Here is a 20,119-nt window from a genome sequence, read left to right as displayed (position 1 = left end):
TTTTTCCCCAGCTGTTACATTTATTTTTTGTGCTGGCAAAATGTCTGCAACGCGAATTATTTTTATGTGTCATTGTGGACCTATTTCTGTGTGCGACTTGTACACATGCATTTCCTTTGCTTTAGAAAACAGTCTCTGTACATTTCACTAGCAAGTGACAGTAGAAAGTAGAAAAAGTGGAGGCAGGAAAAGAGTTTTTTATCTGATTGAATTTACTCTTTCAGAAAAGAAATGTGGTGCAGAACTAGCTTAACATATTCTAGACATTTTTTAAATAATTTGAACATTTTACAGCTCTCACAACAATGCACAGAATCACTTAAAATAATACATTCTGTAAGCTCCTTGACTGCCTGAAAATCTAAGCACACAATCAAGCTCAAACTGCAACTATTGGGAAATCTCGTTAGCAATTGAAATTCAATACTGGAAATTGTTGGCTTTGTGTAGCAAGTTTATTTCAGTGGCAACTCATACAATCATAAGCTGTGAAATTTATAGGGAGCTTAAAATAACTGAGGGCAGTCTAAATTCAGATCAATCAATGGAGAATATGAAATATGAGAACAAATGTGCTGTAAATGCCCATAAAACAAAAAATACTCCCACAATGCTTATACCCTAATTGTACTATATACACACAGAATAGTAGAATTACACATAAATTGAATCAAATTAAACCGACTGTGAAATATGCCATTCCTTATAACATTGAGTAGAATTTACATATCCTGACCGCTGCCCAGAGAGTTTTCATTTCCAGATTCCCAGAATTCCTGCCCTCCAGTCAGAGTCGTATATCTTTCGCTTGGCCCTTAATGCAGCCAAGTCAATCATGGCCCACTTGACCACGGCCACTAAATCACATTGAATGAGCCCGTTTCTCTGTGTGTTGGCCAGGCCCAAGCCACTTATCAGATGTTTATCTTGGCAGGGAGTACTCAGGGACTTTGGCACGAGTTTGGGTACGAGTGTGTATGTATGTCAGTCAGTTTTGTATGTACAATCTCTGCCCTGCATGTTGACAGCGACATTTACATAGCGGGCGTCCTCACATCCTTGTGGGCGTGGCAAAATCAATTGCATTGTTGCCAAAGAGCACAGGATGGGACCCTCCTGTTTGAGGAGTCGCTGGAGCCACTGACAGCACATTAACCCGCAGACAGACAAAATACACAAGGACGCATGCATTATTTATTAGCATTTTCCGCTCGAAAGACAAAGCGGCGTGGAAGGACGCAACCTTGGGGGCCCCAAACAAAGGCAACTTTCGAGGAGCTGCCGAAAAAGTGCTCAATCAGCAGGTCGAATGAATCGCTGACTGACTTCGTTCCTACGCACGAATTGACACTTGAGATGGATTAGCATGACGCCTCAACGGGCCGAAAAGCGGGCTAAAAACGGAAAGGGAGAAAGGCCTCGGGGTGGGACACAATAAATCAATGCGATTGGAAATTTACAATCCCAAGAATGCGGAATACTTAAATCCTCCTGCAACACTTATAGGGATGAGCTTTTAATCACGCATTGCCACTTAGAAGAATTAAAAAATAAGGTACTTTCAATTAACACAAATTAAATGGGATGTGGAATAGCTAGATAGATTCATAAATGGCTAATGCTTCAAAGCTCGCAGGTGCCAACTTTAAAAATTGCCATAGATTATTACACATTACAATTACACATAATGCTGGCATTGTTTTATACTTTTCATTTAATGTAACATACACAGTGAAAAATGTTTAACATCTAAAATGAAAAGATAACTATGTGTACATAACTACATACAACTTTCCAGCAAAAAAGGTTTTCCCTCCTGCCAATTTTTGCCTCCATCAATCCATTGGTATCGTTCATAGCTGAGAAAAGCAAGTGAAAGCAAGAATCCATTATGGCGAAATTCCTAAAAAATGTGTTGTGTCTTGTGGTCGCAGTTGGGGCGTTAAATTGGAACAGCTGTTCCAAGTTGTTAGCCTGGTTGGTTGGCTGCCAGTAGACTTTGGCTCATTTAGTCCGGATCCGCGGCGCTGAAAACTAACCACTTTTGTTGTCTTCGCCGCCTCATTTTCCTCCTTCAGCCGCATTTCCTCCCGTCATGCCATTTTCCGTTTCCGGCAGTTCCGCCTTCTGCTCTTTGATATCGCAGTGGTAGCAACAACAATTACGCAGCGTTTTCCCATTATTCGGTAAATTATGAATTAGCTGTGAGTGGGATCCTTTTGCCACCAACGCACGGCAAACTCCGTTGTCATTACTTCCTTCAATTCAACCCAACCAATGCTAATCCTAAGTGGGCTTTCCGCCAGCTCCTTTATAATTCATTTAGTGGATCTCTGTCAACGTTGATTTAAAATTAACAAAAACCTCAGTCGTAAGTGCAGAAGCCTCCTGAAAGAAGGCTTTCATGGAAAGAAAATCCACTAAATTGGTCATTAAGGTGCCTAAATAAAGTTAACAAATACGAGTTAAACAACCAAAGACGATGTCTTATCTTCGCTGATTTTAATAATCACATTTATTTAAAAAAGGCAATATTTAATTTATATATTTATTATTTAAATGTATATATTTTCTTAAACATAAAAAGCATATAATTCATATTATGCACTTTAGTTATAAATAAACTAAACCTATAATGTAAAAATTATGTTGTAATCTTTTTTAAATAGTTACGTTCTTCTTTATATTTTGCCTACCAGTGTATATGTACTTTGGCAGCACTTTTGCTCCTGACAACTTTCCAGGCAGGTCCTTCATATCCTGGCCCGTGTCCTCGTCCTATGTTAAATCCTTTGTCGTACATCAAAATTATGTCGGCATTTATTAATGAGCTGTAAATGTGATTGATGCGCGTGTTGTTGGCCCTGTTCATTATTTCACTCCGAATTTGGTTGTTGTGCACAGCTGCAATGGTGGGGCATATAAAAGAGACTACTTATAAAGTACGCGTACATATATTGAAAGCTTTAAATTATATTGCATGCAATTTACTTAATTCAGGATGAAGTGAAGCGAAATGAATGAAAATGAAATAGAACGAGTGCCTGTCTGTGACTGCCCTCCGCATTTTTGCATTACTCATCACGAGATTGTGAAGGGAGGATTTTCTTGGAATAAGAAGGAATGAAAAAATCAGGTGGATAGACGAGTAGCAGATTAGGGATAATCTAAGAATGGGTCTACTGTAGTCTACTGAAGTTCAAGTCTTTAAATTATTATCTAAAACTTTGCAAAGTTTATGTTTGCAATTGTTAGTGATTTTTATTTATTTGCTTAATTAGGATCAATCATTATTGTAGTCACTAAATAAGATGTTATTGTTTGATTGGCACCATAATTTTTTGTGATATTTAGAGCAAATCTAAAGAGGAAATTTAAATTGCCTTTCCTCTTCTGATCTTTGTCGTACAAACTACCAAGTCCCAGCAGTCGGCTTCTTTCCTTTGGGTACTTTGCAGTCCAGCACATGCTTCCTGTTTATATATGGATCCTATTTCCATTTCCGACTGCCGCACAATCCTCTTTTTCCGCTTCGTATTTGAAGTCCCCTGGCACTTGCGAGGCAAGAATAAATATATTAAAACTGAAAGAGGTAAATAAGCAAAGCTTCTTGGCTGTGTAGAGTGTGAATGCAAAAGCAGAACACGCTCCCCAAGTTTGTTTCAACAATCCGTGCAACGCAATAGGAATCAGCAATTCAACTGAATTCAACTGACAGTGTTCCAAGCAAAGCATCTAATTTGGCGTAAAAACGTCCCCAATCGCTGCATTCCCATGGCTGTCCTTCATTTCGGTGTAGTGTAATTACACGTAGTCAATTAGACAAATCATTGGAGCCCAATCTGGAGAGCTGAACCAACAATGGGCCAACAAAAGAAGATTAACAGGCATCCTGTGTCGGTAAACAAGACCGGGCCAAAAATACTTCCTATTAACCTGAGCAAGAAACTCTGTGAAAGGGTTCCAAAAAAGCTGGGATTTGGCTGGATTTCGGTGCCTGGTGCATTAAAAGTGCATTACGCCAGCTGCACTATAGGTGGTGGGTGGTGGGTGGTTGGTGGTGGGCGATTACGACAGAGGGACAAACAACAGGCAACAAACTAAGTGAAACAGATTGCAGCTGCTGGAGCTCAAGCACCTAACTTCTCCTCCTCCCCCACCGCAGCAACCCGGCACAATTTAAATTAATTAAGCTGTCAGGGGTGAGAGAAAGCAAGACATTGTATCTGCTTTAAATGCAAGCCAAGCTTCTCCTCGTATTAAGCATACGCACTGTAGTGCCACAGTGCTTAGCCCATTAGCCATCAAGACACCAGGATTTCAAGTTTGAAATACCTTGCTAAATGCTTCTTGGGAATTAACTTAACAACATTTCAATTTTTAATATGCACGAATAGAAAGAATCGTGTTGAGTGCTTAGTGCATTAGATTAGTAGTTAAAATGGAACATTAAACATTCTGAAGGAATGTGTTAATACAAATATACTGAATAAACTTTTTACATAGTTATATTAACTAGTGGTACATATTTGTAAGATTAAGAAAGGTTCATTCTACACGGATTGATGGCTGGAACGCAGCTAATTAAGGGGTTAAGCATACGCACCGTGTTCAACGCGGCGAGTGGGGTGTGGGATGTGCGGTGTGACGTTGCTAACCCAGCGATAATGGCATTTTTAGCACCTGACATAATTAAACAATCAAGGACCGCCGCCGCTTCCCCGGTGGATCCACAGATGCAAGGATCCAAGGGATTAGGTGTCGGCTTCATAATGCGAGCGCTTGACCTTCGGCGGAGGAGCGTGAAGTGAATCCAAGAATCCGGCAAGACGGAAACGCGCACACAGTGGGCAATGTGCGCAAGGACCTGGCAAACATGAACAGGGATACACGAGCACACACATTTGAACCTATACACAGCCACATGGAGGGCACTAAAATGCGCTTATGAGTTTTTGCGGCAACCTCGACAAGCTCGGCAACAACAGCAACACCACCACCAACACCAGCACCGCCACCCCCACCAGCAACAACTTAAATATGCAAATATTTGCACAATGGCAATGCAAAGACAAGATGGGAAATAAGGGATGTGCAGGGTGTGAAAGGGTGTTGATGATGACACACTACCCCCCACCATCACCCTCGTCATCATGTGGGTAGGGCGTCACTTGGCAGCGCCAAAAGCCCGAACCATCCAACCGTTTATGATTTACTATATACTTATTATCGTCCATCAGGCCCAGCGACTCTGGGCGCCGCTTTTGTGGCTTAATCTAGTCGAAAACCGAAATTGAAACATCTCCATGCACATTATAATATCAATTTTGGCCAGCACACACATAATGACTGCAATTAAGACGGGTTAGTTGATGAGATTTTGGTGTTGCTGGTGTTGGTCCCTTAATGCCATTTTATTTTCTTGGGCAGCGGAAGTTGGGCGTCCTTATCGTTATCACCGCCAAAGGCTAAGAGAGTATGTTGGCCAGCTAAGAGCATTGCATTTGAAAGCTTTGTACATTTTGTACAACATTTATTTACAAGTGAAAATGTGTGACTCTCTTTGTGTCGCTCTAAGCAGAGCTTTTCACCACTGGGAAGGCTTTCTGAAAACTTTTTGCAAAAGCTGCTTACTTGTTGGTTTGAATTGCGGACAAAAGATGGCGACTGCAAGCCAGGAAAGGAGCTCAACATCTATTAAAATATATTTTAAATATATTTTTAAAAAATATTTAAAAATATTCCCTTCTAATCGATTTTTGTTGAGTTTTTAATACTACATTTAAATTATTTCAGCTACGTTTAATTTATTTCAGCTACATTAAACATTGGCCTCATACAATTTAGTTGCCCTAATAATACCTTTTTCATAAAACAAAATTGGTTTTTTTTACCAGAGGATTTAGTTGTTTCTGTTATATTCTTAAATATAACCGATGCAGTTAAGAAGTTTGAAAAAGGAATAAAAGTCTTAAAATGCAGGTTAAAAGCCAACAAAATCAAGGCTCAGCTCTCTCAGCGTTGTCAGGTGGAGTGCGGCGCACCTATGTATTTGGCCGGTATTTAACCGCCCGTTGACAATTGGGCGATAAGGAAAAAATGAAAATGGCTAACTAGCTGTCAAGTGGTGTCAAATAATAGTTTAGTGGCAATGCGTAGACTTTGGATATGGCATCGTCGCAGCGGTAATTCTGGTACCGCCGCTCATTAGGCAAAGCATCGAAAGTTGCTGCGATCCACAATTTGTAGCGCCCGCTGATCGACTGGCTCATTGAATTAAATTTAATTGGAGCCCAGGTAAGCAGTCACTCAGTCAGTCAAACATTCGGCGGTCGCTTAAGGCTTCTCCCCACCTCAAACACGCGCTGCCCAGCCATATAAACGGCATTTTCAAATCGGATCGAATCGGATTGAATACTCCTCGCCCCCCCTGCTGACCAAAATATAAAGTAAAATAGATATCCCCGCAATGTGCGCATGCGTGGCGCGCATATTTCATGGCAAGGCGATAATTAATGCAACCAAAAACTGAAATACAAAGTGTCTCTTGTTGTTGCTGTCCAAAGTTGCGGGGTATAAAAAGTCCAAATATTATTTTTATTAAATTTGTACGTTTATGGATACGCTACATAAAGTTGGTAGCGGCGGCGCTTTTATCGATTGGTAAAAAAGTCATGTATTTTAGATAGCTTATAACAAATAGTTGCAAGTTTTGAAGATTAACAGTTGAATATATAATTTTCTGAGGTCAGACTTTCGTTGAAACAACAACTTGCTTGCTTGTTTTATACATTAAATTATTGTTGACCTTAGAACAAGAAAGTTTGTTGACTAAGAATAAGTAAAGTAATAAGTAATTTACGCCAAAGATCCTTCCTTTCTTTTATTTCCTAGTTTCCCTTGACTGCAAAATAGCAAAACCTCCTCTATTAAACCAAAAACCACTTGATATACAATTTCAAGTAGTTGACAGCGAATCCCTTTCCGTGTTAGCCAAATGCGATTTTCTGGCTAATCAATCGGCTCCGTAGGGCAGTCAACAAATCGGCCGATTGCAACCAGAAATTGCTTTCATGTCTGTCAACAGGTTTTTGACGTTCCACTCTCCCGTTTCGAGGGGTTGAGAGGGGCAAAGGTATCTAGATAGCGACTGCAGCGCGGCTCAAAAATCTGCGCATGATGATTTATTGCCGGTGGCCCGCTTTTGGCATTTGACGCATTTGTGCAACATGCGTTTTGACATTTAAAGCTGATTTGTGTGAAATTTGAACGAACAGGCAGCAACATCTCGCGGCGAATTAGTAATTTTATTTCTTTTCATTTATTGCACCTCGCATTTGACGCTTGTCTAGTTCCAATTTTAATTAGAATTTGTTATTGATTTAGTTGTTGATTTATTAATAGCAGTGATTAAGTGCACGGCTCCAGACCGCTGAGACTGTGGCGCCCGCAGCTTATTTGCCTGGCACGCAATGCCAAGATCTGTTGCGAATCAGGCCAGATCCGAGCTCCAAGCTCCAAGCTCCGAGCCTGTCCAGTTTTGGACAGGCCCCAAACCAGCTTTCTGGCCAGCACGCACCACTAGCACCACCAGCACCACCAGCACCACCAGCACCACCAGCACCACCAGCACCACACGCACCACACGCACCACTCGGTGGTTGGGCAGCTGCAGAAGTGCAGCGTCGCTTAAGCTGATCACAAGGCTCCGGTCGCGTATCGGTGCAGCATTTAAATCGGCTGATAAAGTTGAACAAGTCCGAATAAGATATAATAATTAATCAGGAAACCGGCAAAAGCCTATGTAGTTTCAAACTGTGGATAACCCTGAGGTGAGTGCCGACATAACTGAATAAATTCTGTGTCTGCTCAGATGTACAATATTAATTCTCTGTAATATTCCAAGTGGTTTAATCAACCACTCTGTGAACGTGAAACAATTGTATTTCCATTTGGTTAGTTTTGAAATGATTATTTAGAGGGAAACCGAAGGACATAACAAAGTAGTTTATAGTGCGAATATCACAACTTATCAAAAGCAAAACAACTAAAGCCAAACCTAACCAAATCTAAGCAGACTTTCCCTTCAACTTGACTTATCTTGTTGGAAGTTATAGGTGCTCATAACTTTGGCCGAATTGCAATGAATTTAGCAATTAGCTTTGGGATAATTATTGCAAGCCAAGACAGAGCTCCTGATGCCCTTTACTAATTGCCTTGCCTAATTGTTAGTGCCAAATGCAGAACGCCTTCTCCCGCAGATATGTATGGCATTCCAGGCGCACAACGTTGCGTATGAGCAATATTTAGATTTGTGCAGCTGTAAATTGCATTTTGCACTGCTCTGCATAGCCCAAATTTAATTACGTATTTGCCGAGCACAAGTCATAAACATTGAGTTAGCCAAGAAGCCAAATATTTAATGGATGAAATCATGAACTTAAATTCAATTTCTGAATGTCGGACGTAGTCTTGTAAATTCAGACATTTAAATGCAGTTGTTGCTAAATTCAATTTTCAGAGCGTTCAAAATTTGACAGTGTCCGTTGATGTGTGTAAAGCAATTTGTCATGCACTTGATCAGTTTAGGAAATGCAGCTGAACAGAAATTTTATGGGAATTTCAACACATTTACTTAGAAAGATTTTCGGTTTCTATATCGCCCAAGGTTAATCTAATTTTCTGCCAAACAAGATTTGTGTCTATTATTTCCTGAAAAGGAGCGACTTTTCGGCAGTTTATATTGAGTATGCAAACTTAATCATCCCAAATACAGATGTTACCATAATATTGGTTTTGGGCATCGACGCAATCGCTCTGTGAACATTTTGTAATAAGGTGAACTTCAATACATGGTTTGTTTTTTATTAAAGTAATAGAAGACTTTAGCGATAGGAAAAGCAAAGGTTTTCATTAATAATCATGCGAATGGGGCTACTATTTGAAGGAGCCACCCTTAATAAATATTTAATGCTGAGTGGGCAACAAAGAAATACGAACAGGAACTTCTAATCTTTCCGTTGCGATGCTTTTTGTAATATCTGGATACCAGAACATCTGTTAATTATGAGATATGTTCACGCAATGCCGCAATCTCACGTTTCCCTCAATTAATATTGATTGCTGACTGTTTCATTACATGAGCCTAATGATTCCACCCTCCTGAAAAACAGGATTCTTCATTTAAATCCTCGATAAGTCTGCTCCAATTATTACACGTATTACAATTGTTTTGATAACTGTTTTCCATCTGCTTTCTTACAGGTAAGTCGCTGAGATACTCCGTGCTACTTAAAATCTTCGAGGGGCTTTGGTTATTTTTGGTGCCTGGTAAGTCAGCCCTTAAAAGCAAATAATATGCAAAACAAAAGGGAGTGAACGACAGGCAGGAACTGAGAAAGGAAGTTGCAAACACTTGTACAACTTAAGGGAAACAAGAAATTTTTAGAATATTTTTATCTCCAAGGCGCTTCAAAAAAGGGGCGTAGGTGTGCGCGTGCTGGGGGTTATTTTATAAAAGTATCTGTATGATTATGTATGCACCAGTGTATGTGTGTGAGTGTCTGTGTGTGTGTGTGCCCCAAGGGTCGCCCTGCTGAAAATGCTTTTCATTTTGTTTTGACTCCCGAGCAGCAGCAGCAGCAGAAGCAGCTGAAAAAACGCCCAGTTGTGGGTGGCAACCTGTTGAAGGCGCCCCTCTGTAAACAACAAAAAAGCCCAAATAGAGACAAAACCCGTGCTCCGAAAGCGAAGCCATAGGAGAGCAGAGAGTCATCGATTTTGGGAGAAGGAAAAGCTGGCGGAAAATATAGGGAAATTCATAGATACGTTCCAGTTTTCGCTTCCTCAATGAAAAGTAACTACGGAATAAGATAATAGGATAAAAGACAAAAAAATATATTTAACAGGTCACAATTACTATTTAATATATGTTCACTAATATATTTTATTATTGTAAGGATATTAAATAATATAATGTTTTAGATTCAGCATCTCTTAGAAGCTTTTTGGCATGCTAAGTAAAATCAAGAAAATAAAATATTTTTTTTTATATTTAAATACTGATTTAAGTAAAACACTTCCCGAGTTAAATGAAATTTTAAGCGGCAGCTTTCTGCAACTTTTTCCAGCTTTTCTTACCACAAGCTCTTTGGCTGGCCGAGCTTTAAGCCAATTTCCCCGTGAAAATAGCGGGAAATGGCGGCGAGCTTGGCAAATTTTCATGCGCAGATTTCTTCGGGGCCTGAAAGCTTTTTGGTGTGGGCCAATATGGTTGTTGTTGCTGCTTCTGGACGGGTTAGACACTCGTGAGTGTGTGTGTGTGTGTGTGTGAGTGTGTGTATGGGTGTGTGGGGTCTCTGTTTTGGATCTCGGTGTCTCTGTGATTCCGCCACTGCTATCAACTCCGAATCCGAAAAATCCAGTTCCAGTTTATCCCCAGCAGGCAGCATGTGCGGACGTAGTGCTGCTCCTGCTCCGCATTTTCTTATCGCGTTCGCGTGCTTTCCACCTGAGCATCTCCATCCGCCGGCTAATCGTGTGTTTATCGCAAGCAGATCGGAAGCTAGATCGGAAACTCAGATATCGCAGTTAATTTCCGTGTGAACAACAGTGCTGTTCGGAAATCCGTTAAGCAGTAATAATAATAATAATCGTTATAAGCATTATAATCACTTGAACAAGTGCATAACCAAACGAGTGTCTTTCCGCTATTTTGTTTTGTAAATTTCGTTCGGTTTGTGGAACTTTTCGTTTATCATTATCAAAAGCGTTCACGCCCCTGCCTATAATTTGTTATTTATGCAATTGACTTTTTATCTCACTGTTAGCTTTATTACGCCCTCACACACCCATCATAAAAAGAGAAAAAAAAAATGGAAGATAAATATATATATCGGTATATTTTCACAAATTTTGCTTGATTTATGTTCAATGCAATCAGCCGAATGCAATTTGTCAAACTAACAAAAACAAATCGATTGTATCAATTACTGAGCTCTGCCCGTCGCAAGTAAAACAAATAATTTTGCAATCCAAGTGTAAAAAATGGCACAACGAGAATTGTTGCTAATCAAATTTATATATCTGCGCTACCGATTCGCATGGGCGGGGAAATCAGACTGTCAGATTTGACGTCATTATATTAGCATAAATAAATACAATAATCCATGCCACTCCATTAAAAAACACTTAAAAGAAATAAATAAATTTATACAAATGATTAACGCAAATCTGACTCTCAATATGCTGCTCGGCCTCGTTTATGATATCATAAAAATCTAGTGACTACAATAATAATATCGCTATACGCATTCGAGGGCCAAAGATTTATGCGTACTTTATCGGAAAATTTGTTCGTCGACAGAAACGGAAAATGAACTTCCTCGATGGTTAACGCATTAATGCTCAGCCCAATGGGCTGGCATAAAAATGTGTAATAAAAATACGTGAATATTAAGCATTTGATTTTCAATCGTTTCACGCATTTCCAAACCACTTTTATTCAATGTGTAATGGGCGAGACATATCGTTAAAATCACATCTAAATGTTGCAAAATGTTTATACAAATCTCAGTAAACTGTGGCCACATCATTTCGCCGCTTTTAACATATATACACACACATATGTACGTACGTACTTCAATGCAAACAAAGTTGAAAAACTTTTGGCCACTACCGCCCCTCCCCCCACCGCCCCTACCACTCCCCCACCACATTCTAGTGCTGATCAAAGCCAACTGCGCACCGGACGCACGCGTCTGCGCTGACGTCGCAGTCGAAGTCGAAATCGGCATCAGAAAAAAAAAATATATATATATTAGTAGTTGGCCGAAAATTCACATCGTTTGCATTCAGCCACACACACCTAACGGATGCAGTATCAACAGCACACGCACGCCACAAAAAGATACGGAGATACAAAAGTATCTAGCACGTTTTCAGCATTTCGCCTACGTCACGCCGCCAAAAGCAGACTTGGCCAATGTCTACGAATAAGAAATATCGCGTATATATAGATATTGTTAATTGCCCGCAGCAATTGTCGCCCCCGAAAATCGGCACAGTGGTCGGCACATGAAATCGATTCCACTGTGCGGTGATCAAATCTATCGTATTTGTTAGTTAAAACTCTGGGCGATTGGAAAATACTCTGGTAACATATTTTGTTTTGCTTCAATAGGCAAAATAGAGTTATGGGGTTTCCTCGAAAATATATTTTTATTTAGTAGTTATCTAAAAGATGGATTATACTTTAATCAAACAGTCTCGTTCTAAGATGTTTTTGTAAAGAGAAATCGCTTTTCAAGCGCATAATTATATTACAAATTTATTTCAACTCGGAAATATTTGATATGCAACATTATTACAAAAAAAGAAAATGAAAGCACAAAAAACTGACCAATGACCTGATTATGAAAACCTGTTAAAAGTTACATTTCATATAATTTATTCAGTTCCACAACCTATGAAAACCAAATTCCCTTATTCACTTTCCTTTGAATGCAGTAGCAAACTAGGGTAAATTTTAATTTAAATATTTATAGTTAAATATATAGATATTCTATTGTAAATATATTTATATTTATTAAATCAATTTTATTCACAAAATTTTGGATAACCCTATTTCAAAAGCATTCTTACAACCGTAAAACCGCATGAACTATTAAAAAAATAATGCTGCAAAGCTTGTTAAAAATGTTCCTTTAAGGTATAATTTAAGAAAGGCACGGAATTTTTTGATTGTAAGCACAATAGTCCCCACACTCTGAGCTTTTGTGAAAACACACTTCCTTCTCCCCCACTTCGCCCCCAAAAATGTAATTACTGCTATTGCATTTGCAAAAATTTGCAATGAGCGAACGCTCTCTGAATAGCTATGTCGCAGCTCTCGGATACGATAATGGTTGTCATTCTGGTTGGCTTGCCATTGTCGATGTCTATTTCTAATTTGGACTATTGTTAGACATGGTCAAGATCCAGTCCAGCAGCTGCGGGATGCGAGATGCGGCAGACGAAAAAAAAAATGAGAAAATAAGTCGCGTCGAGGTTTTAGAGTGTCTTGAAGTGGACAGCTGGTCGAGTGTTTGCTTTGGGCCAACATGCCAAGTTGGCCAGCTAATTGCGCCCATGCCCAGGGGATCAATTAGAGAAACAGCCAGGTAGTGCACTCGCGATTCGGCTAGGCCTAAATGGTCGACAAGAAATCAAGAAATACTTTGATATTGGAATGCAATTCAAACAGCGCGTGTACATTGCCCGATTTCGGTTACCCTTTTTAAGCGGCGACAGGCACTCAAGAAATGCCAAAAATGTTTGACCTACATTCAGCGAGAAATTAATACAAACAGTTATGATACTAAAAAACAAAAAGCTGTGCCGAACAAGAAGGCAAGCAACGAAAATCTCATTAAATTTCATGCAGCATTCGACGCAGATACAGCGATACAAAATGTTACAAGACAACCAAAGATATTGAAGCGGCCCATCAATTTTCACTGCCCATCAGGCGGCGAACTTGTTTCGGGCTTACACGCAACGTTGCCAAAAACTACATGGCCAAAACGGCGGTGGTGCTGGAGGATAAGAGCTGGCCTCTCAGGACAGCGAGACAGGCAATTTAATTAAAGGCATTTATGCTTTTTACTGCCAGCTGCGGTTGACTCTTCAATTTCTGTATTTTACGAGACATCGCAGGGTAACAGATTCTATGGAGCTCACATTTTGTGCTCACCAATAATATTTGGTATTTCTTTGAAGTATCTGTTAGTGTATCTATAAAGTTTATAAGTATATGTTTTCACTTTATTACTTTCTTATAAATATAAAGATATTATATTCGAAATTTTGATATGTTTTCCATTTGCCTTATTAAGCAAAGCTCGGTATGGTCATTCTTAACTTGTAAACATTTTTAAAAAACATAATTCTACATCACCTACCATCAATTGGTTTTCACCATCCCAAAAAAGCTATCAACATTTTTAAAGGGTATCCCCATGTCGAGTTTAAGCTCAGCTTCCTTCCAGTTCACCGGACACTTCATATTCCAATTGCCTTTTGTCATCGTATCTGCATTGTCCACTTGCCATCTTCGCGTTGCTCGCGATGATCACAAGTGCAGAGCTGCGAGCCAGAAACGGGTTTTAATCTGGTTAAAAGAGGGAACGGGGTGGACCACTCACAGGGCGCTTTTCTGGAACTGTCTTAACTGCCATAAATGATGTTAACGATGCCCTTTGGGTGTTAATTACGAATACGATTTAATCTGGACAATCAAGTGTCATTAAGTGCAGCGCAAATGATCCGCAGCTATGTGCTAATTAAAGCGACAGACCTTGAATAATCGGACATTTTTTCGATTCAAAGGGTATAGAAAAAAAAACGCGTATAAAGATGCGTAATAAATGCACATTAATTCAATTAGCCTGTCATAATGTTTTCGCGTTCGTTTTTCGTTTTTAAACGAATAAACAAGCGAAGATAAATAATGAAAAAAGTAGATTTGTGGTTCTTGTTTATAGATAAATTTAGATGTCAGCGAGCGACCTTAGAAAAGTTCACAACAAAAAACCTCTGACGCCACAAAAAAGGGGAAGAGCTTTCCGAAAATGTTCTCAAAATATTTAATGTGCGGCTTTTCTTTCTGCTGACTTTTCACAGCACTCTTTTCTTTTAAATTTTCGGTGTGTTTGCTTGGCGGCGTGGAAATGCCGACGCTTTTGTTTTGTAATTTTCCTTCATTGTTTGGCATTGTTTTCGCTGCCTTTGTTTTGTTTTTTCCTGCGCTTTTCATTTTTGGATTGGTGAGAAGTGAGGCGGAAAAACGTCTGCTATAAAAATTAAACGCCGTTTCGAGCCTTTTGATTGACTGACAGAAAGTTTTGAAAATGTTGGGCAGGTGTCAACCAAATCAGATAACGCATAAAATCATTTTTGTGACTTTGATATGAATGTGTTGGGTTTTGGGGTACTGTATAAATTTTAAAAAGCAAACTAAGTGAAATACATTTTATGCAAAAAAAAGTAAATTTGAAGAATGAACAAAAAAGAAAAGTTTAGTTTAAAATGTTATGGAAAGAGAGTATTCTACCGTGAAAGTTTTGTTAAAAAGTTCTTAAACATACTTCGTATTTAACATATTTGTTACACAGTCACTAGAATACCTTTGCAGTAAAGAGAAAGGTATTGCAACATCCAATGGGAAAAATACATTAAAGTAAAAGTAAATTTCTGGGACTTGGAGTTTCTTTGCTAATCGGGGAGATCTTATGCTGACTCAATATATTAAGAATACTGTCATTGTCTAATTCTCACCCACTCTCGACTTATCGAGTAGATAACGGTCGCTCCCACTGGCCAAGTTAAGTGACTTAAGTGCCGTCAAGTTTTCTTCTTTTTTTTTTTATTCAAGCTTTTACGGCCTCGGCTTTGCGCTTCTTTTGTTTTTGTTTCCACCGCCCTTGTTCTCTGGGGCTTTCTTGTGTGTGTGTGTTTTTATCTAATCAATAATCGCAAGAAATGTCCGAATAGCAAACGTGTAAAACCGTTGGGGACCACGATACAAGACAAGGACGTGCTTAAAAAAAAAAAAGGAAAAAATCAAACGCTGAGGCCAAAGAGCAGACAACATTGACTTCGTTGTGTGGGAAAAACTTTTAAGCAAACAATTGTTGGGCGAGCCTAATAAAATCAACACACACAGGCGTACGTCAGCACACACAGCTTCATCGGCACTTAAGTACACACACACACACACACATACAGACTCACACTGTCGCACTCGTGCTGACGATAATGGAATATTGGCGAAATTGATGAAGTTATTTCGCCGTCATTGTTGTCGCTTTTCGTAGCATACTTCGCAGCGCAGCCTTGCAACGAAATTCGATCCGCAGAGGCAGAGGCGTTGCCTTAATGGTCCTGGCGACGCTCAGCACACATCGACACGTGCCAATCGCTGCCTGCCAACGCCTAGCCGTATGCAACGATTTTCCGATCCGCCAGGCACTCACACACACATATATACGGGCACCAATACATGGGCACCGCAACAACTGCGGCCATTTGACGGCTTGCACTTAATGCCATAATGAATTTATGGCGGCTAGCCTAATTATTCCGGCGAGAGTGGGTGGCGAAAAAGATAGCAGAGTGGCTGAGACAACAGCTAAAGGAGCTTATAAGTGGGGAAAATTAAATTATTAATACCTTATAAAAGAAATCTTTAGCTAATTTAGATTATTAATAATGCTATAACAAAAACATTTTGGTTCAAGTATTATAAATACAAGTAATGGTAGCGTTCAAAACCGCACAAATGACAAATATGCAAAACAATCCCTCATTAATTAAAACTAAATATTATACCATTCATCATTTCATGACAAACATCTCACATGAATAATTTCGGACGCTTGAGGGCACATAAATTTCCCTCATTTGCATTCATCTCCAATTAGGCGTAAGGCCACACGGCGTATACGTAATGTATGCTGAATATTTATCAAGAGCCCAAAAGATGACTTCTGCTTTGAGCATCAAACTTTTGGGATAACTTTTGATCGCTTAAATTGGCTGACACACGAAATCATAGCCTAAAACTCGTACTATTCCCTTGTATGAATCAAACCGCCTGCCAGAAATCTCGCAACTGGAAAATGGTAAACGAATGATAGCTGTGGATGTGGATAAACCGAAGCCGAAAACTTTTTCCTGACAATTTGAAACATTTTGTGAGGTTTTGGGACAAATTCGTATTCATTGCCATTGTGTGTCTGCGGGGTTTGGTGCGTTTTGGAGGCTCAGAGAAATGGTTTCACATTTCAGCGCGCCTAGAACTATGCTACATTGTGTATCTGTGTTATTTTGGTTGCCTGCCAGCCGCAGAGGCCGCAGAAAACACAACGCAGTCATTTGTAGTAGAGCGAAAAAGGTCCTGGAAAATGTCTTTTTACTTGTCGGGTAAATTTATTTAAATTTTTTTCCTTTTCGCTGTCATGCCGCCTTGCTACCCGCTCTTTGTTATTTTGTCATTGACAATTTTTCTGGCATTTTTCGCAGAATTTTTTTTTTTACCGATTTTCCGTTGCGGTTTATTTTGAAAGCCCATTTAATTAGGAAAACTTCGGTTGCCGGGGCCAGCTGTTGTCCTGGGAACTCGAGCAGGTGGAAATCATTGCGGGAGGGTGAAGAAGTCGAAGCATTTGAATTGCTAATCAAGTTGTTGATTCATGAAATGTGACGCAGAACTCTCAGCTAAAGAACAACCAAAAAAAAGGAAAGAAAAAAGAAAAAACTGTTCTAAGAAGTTTTTAATGATGCTGCAGCAAAAAGTTTCTATTCAGTAAAAACAGAAGCAAGTGTAATTTGCTTTTAATTAATGCCGACAAAGCAGTTGAGAGTGGCATGGCCAAACTTGGCCAACACTGTCTGACCTGACTGGATTGGCCCTCGGCCAATTGGGCCATTTCAACTCGGTTCGAGCGAGGCGATAAACATGCCAAAAGCGTCAAAAGTCGGTGCTGCACAAACTGCTCAGGAAGTTTGTGCCTTGGCGAAGGCATCGAAAGGGGTATAAATCTGGGCTGGTGGCAGTAGTTTCTGCCATTTGGAAGTTCCTTATGCCGTTCCGCATTCTCGGAAGCCAAAAAGCTGTGCGAAAATGTTGCACACTTTGCCGGGCTTAGCAAAAGTTTGTTGCACCATGCAAATACCAAGGATTTTTTGAGGGCAAGGGACCAGAAAGCAAGAGGAATTTTCCAGGATATTGTATATAATCATAATTGCAATACCTTGCTCTACAACCGGGTAAAGATATTTCACATTTTTCCTTATTTGCTTGCTGGAACGCCGTTGCCGTGATGTTTTAAAAATGTTAATTGAAAATTTTAATAAATATTTTTGCCACCGTAAGCCATTGGAGTATGCAGCTAACAATTTACTTAATTCTTACTCATAATTAATTTGAATATCTGTTAGGGTGTAGTCAAAATCCCTTTTCATCCTTTCTTAGAACACGTTTATTATTTTTATCAAAATAATTCACTTTAGACGGCATTGCTTACATGAAGGTATTCCATTATAATCCGAATTTTCCTCACATTGCATCATTCTAAAGATACACAAATTTATAGCCACACTTGAGTATGCATGTGATGATGTCACTAATGTTCATTCACCCTTCGTGCTTTCCAAAAACTCAAGCTTATGACCTCATAAATCGCATTTAATTGCTTGAATACCTTAACAAATGAATAGATGCTATGCCCAACCCCCCAGCAATTTTACTCCGCTAATAAACTTGATAAATGACAATGACCGAAGGAAAAACCTCCGGGCGCCATTTTGAATTTCACACCATTAGATGTGAGAAAATTGTTCAAATCGCTGTTGTTGCGTGCCCGAAAAGATTTGAGAAATGGCGCATCATTTGGAACGGAACAGGCCAAGTGGTGTCGAGTGCCAGGACTCCCAAAGTGATTCGCCGAATCATCCACAGAGTGTTGAAGGCACTCGAGGAGGCAAGTGGTTGGGCATGTTTATTTACCCAAAAAGTCACAACTTTGTGTGTATGGCAAATACAAATAAGCAAACATCAAAACGAAAATTGCACAAATACAAGCGAGTAGGGGTAAAATTGGGAACGAGCAGTAGGCTATCTGGAAAAGTATATTTCTGTTTATGATGTAACACATTTAACTACCCCTATTCAACTCTTTTATAACCGGATCAGAGAGCATCCTTTGAATGTGCACTTAAAGGATTTTCTAAGATACTTCTCTTTAAACGTCTAAATGCGATAATAAACCATTTAAAATTCCATAACCAATAAATCAAATAAATTAAGTATAAATGAAATATATATTTAAACGACTTTGTTAACATACAAATTATGTAGCCTAAAAGTCTATTTAATCCAAGTGTTCCCAGCCAGGCAGAAAATACAAGTTGCATTTTAGAAATACGAGTACATCCATTCGATTTTCCCAATTTTTTGCCATTTCCCGCCTGAGCGGAGCAAATTTGGCCAAGATTACGACTTTCGTACAAACGTATGTACGCTCACAGAGCAACTTTTATGGCCAAAACAGTTAAGAGACTTTGTTGGGGTTCGTGGCCAAAGTTGGTTGGCCATTTTGGCACTAATCGAAAGTTCCTTTCTGTTCCGATGGCCAAATGAAGTGTTTGCATTTAACGGCCCAGGCAACAATTGTGTTTGAATGGGGGGTAGGGGGTTTTAGGGGCATTATGCAAAAACTGTTGCAAAAAGTTTGCAATTCGAAGAGAAGAACAGGAGAACGTGCCACAAAAGCAGCAACAATGACGTTGCCGCCATGATTTGTTTTGAACCACACTCGGATTCAATGAATTGCACAAGAACCGAGCAAAACTTCCAGACAATCAACGGTGGGTGATGTTAGATGGGTGGTGCAGTCGTTCAGTGGCTCAGTGCTTCAGTGGGTGCGGTGGGTGGTGCTTGGGTGGCCACAGCAACACAGCAACAGCTGCAAGTGTAAACAGAATGAGGTCAGTTCTTGTGTTGCATGTTGCTCGGGCATTAGGGTAAACTGTTGATAGACGTTGGACGACGACTAATCACCAACTGCAGAACGCCAGATAGGAATAGATAGGTTTTCTAGTCGAGAGGACGTAGCCAGTATGCAAATGAAGCCACACTAATGACTTTAAAAGCTGCCCGCCGGACTTTGAGTATAGATTGTAGTGTACAATATAGTGCAGCTAACTATACTATATGTACAAATTGTGTACCGGTTAATAGAACTTTTAACTTCATTTTTAAGCCACAATAATCTTTAGGTGCGAAATGCTGGGCAAAAGTTCTTAAAGTAAATCTAACAAATAGATAAACAGGAATATTTCTTAATTTGTGAATAACCTGCGAAGTAAAAGTAGGAGCAATCTTCGAGAAACACCTCTGCAATGCTTAGACACGCTTAAACGTTTAATGCAAAACTACCGCAGTTTGAAACTTGGCAAAACGGCTCAAGATTTATCGACGACTTAAGCTTTTCCCTACGGACGGCGGCAATCCTTCTGCAAACTGACACCCCCATTCCCACCTGGGGGATCCAATGCTTCCCCTTCTGCACTGCGTATG

The 20,119-nt window shown here is 39.7% G+C and overlaps 1 protein-coding gene across 8 annotated transcripts in view; it reads left to right on the top strand.

Annotated features, from left to right (window-relative positions):
- The window catches only part of LOC6527303 (calcium/calmodulin-dependent 3',5'-cyclic nucleotide phosphodiesterase 1), an 84,334-nt gene that overhangs the window by 12,431 nt on the left and 51,784 nt on the right, over positions 1-20,119 (top strand). Inside the window, exon 1 of one of the 8 annotated variants that reach the window (XM_039371026.1) lies at positions 10,373-10,636. The exons of 3 other annotated variants lie outside the window; for them this stretch is intronic. The gene's annotated coding sequence lies outside the window, so the exon portion shown is untranslated. Of the gene's footprint in view, positions 1-10,372; positions 10,637-20,119 lie in introns of those variants that run through there. 4 more of the 8 variants (XM_039371025.1, XM_039371028.1, XM_015197651.2 and 1 more) reach the window with 4 other exon arrangements.

The sequence above is a fragment of the Drosophila yakuba genome, chromosome 2L (assembly GCF_016746365.2).
Source record: "Drosophila yakuba strain Tai18E2 chromosome 2L, Prin_Dyak_Tai18E2_2.1, whole genome shotgun sequence".
NCBI classification, from domain to species: Eukaryota; Metazoa; Arthropoda; class Insecta; order Diptera; family Drosophilidae; genus Drosophila; species Drosophila yakuba.
The sequence above is the reverse complement of the archived record's forward strand: the minus strand, read 5'-3'. Positions and strand labels throughout refer to the sequence as shown.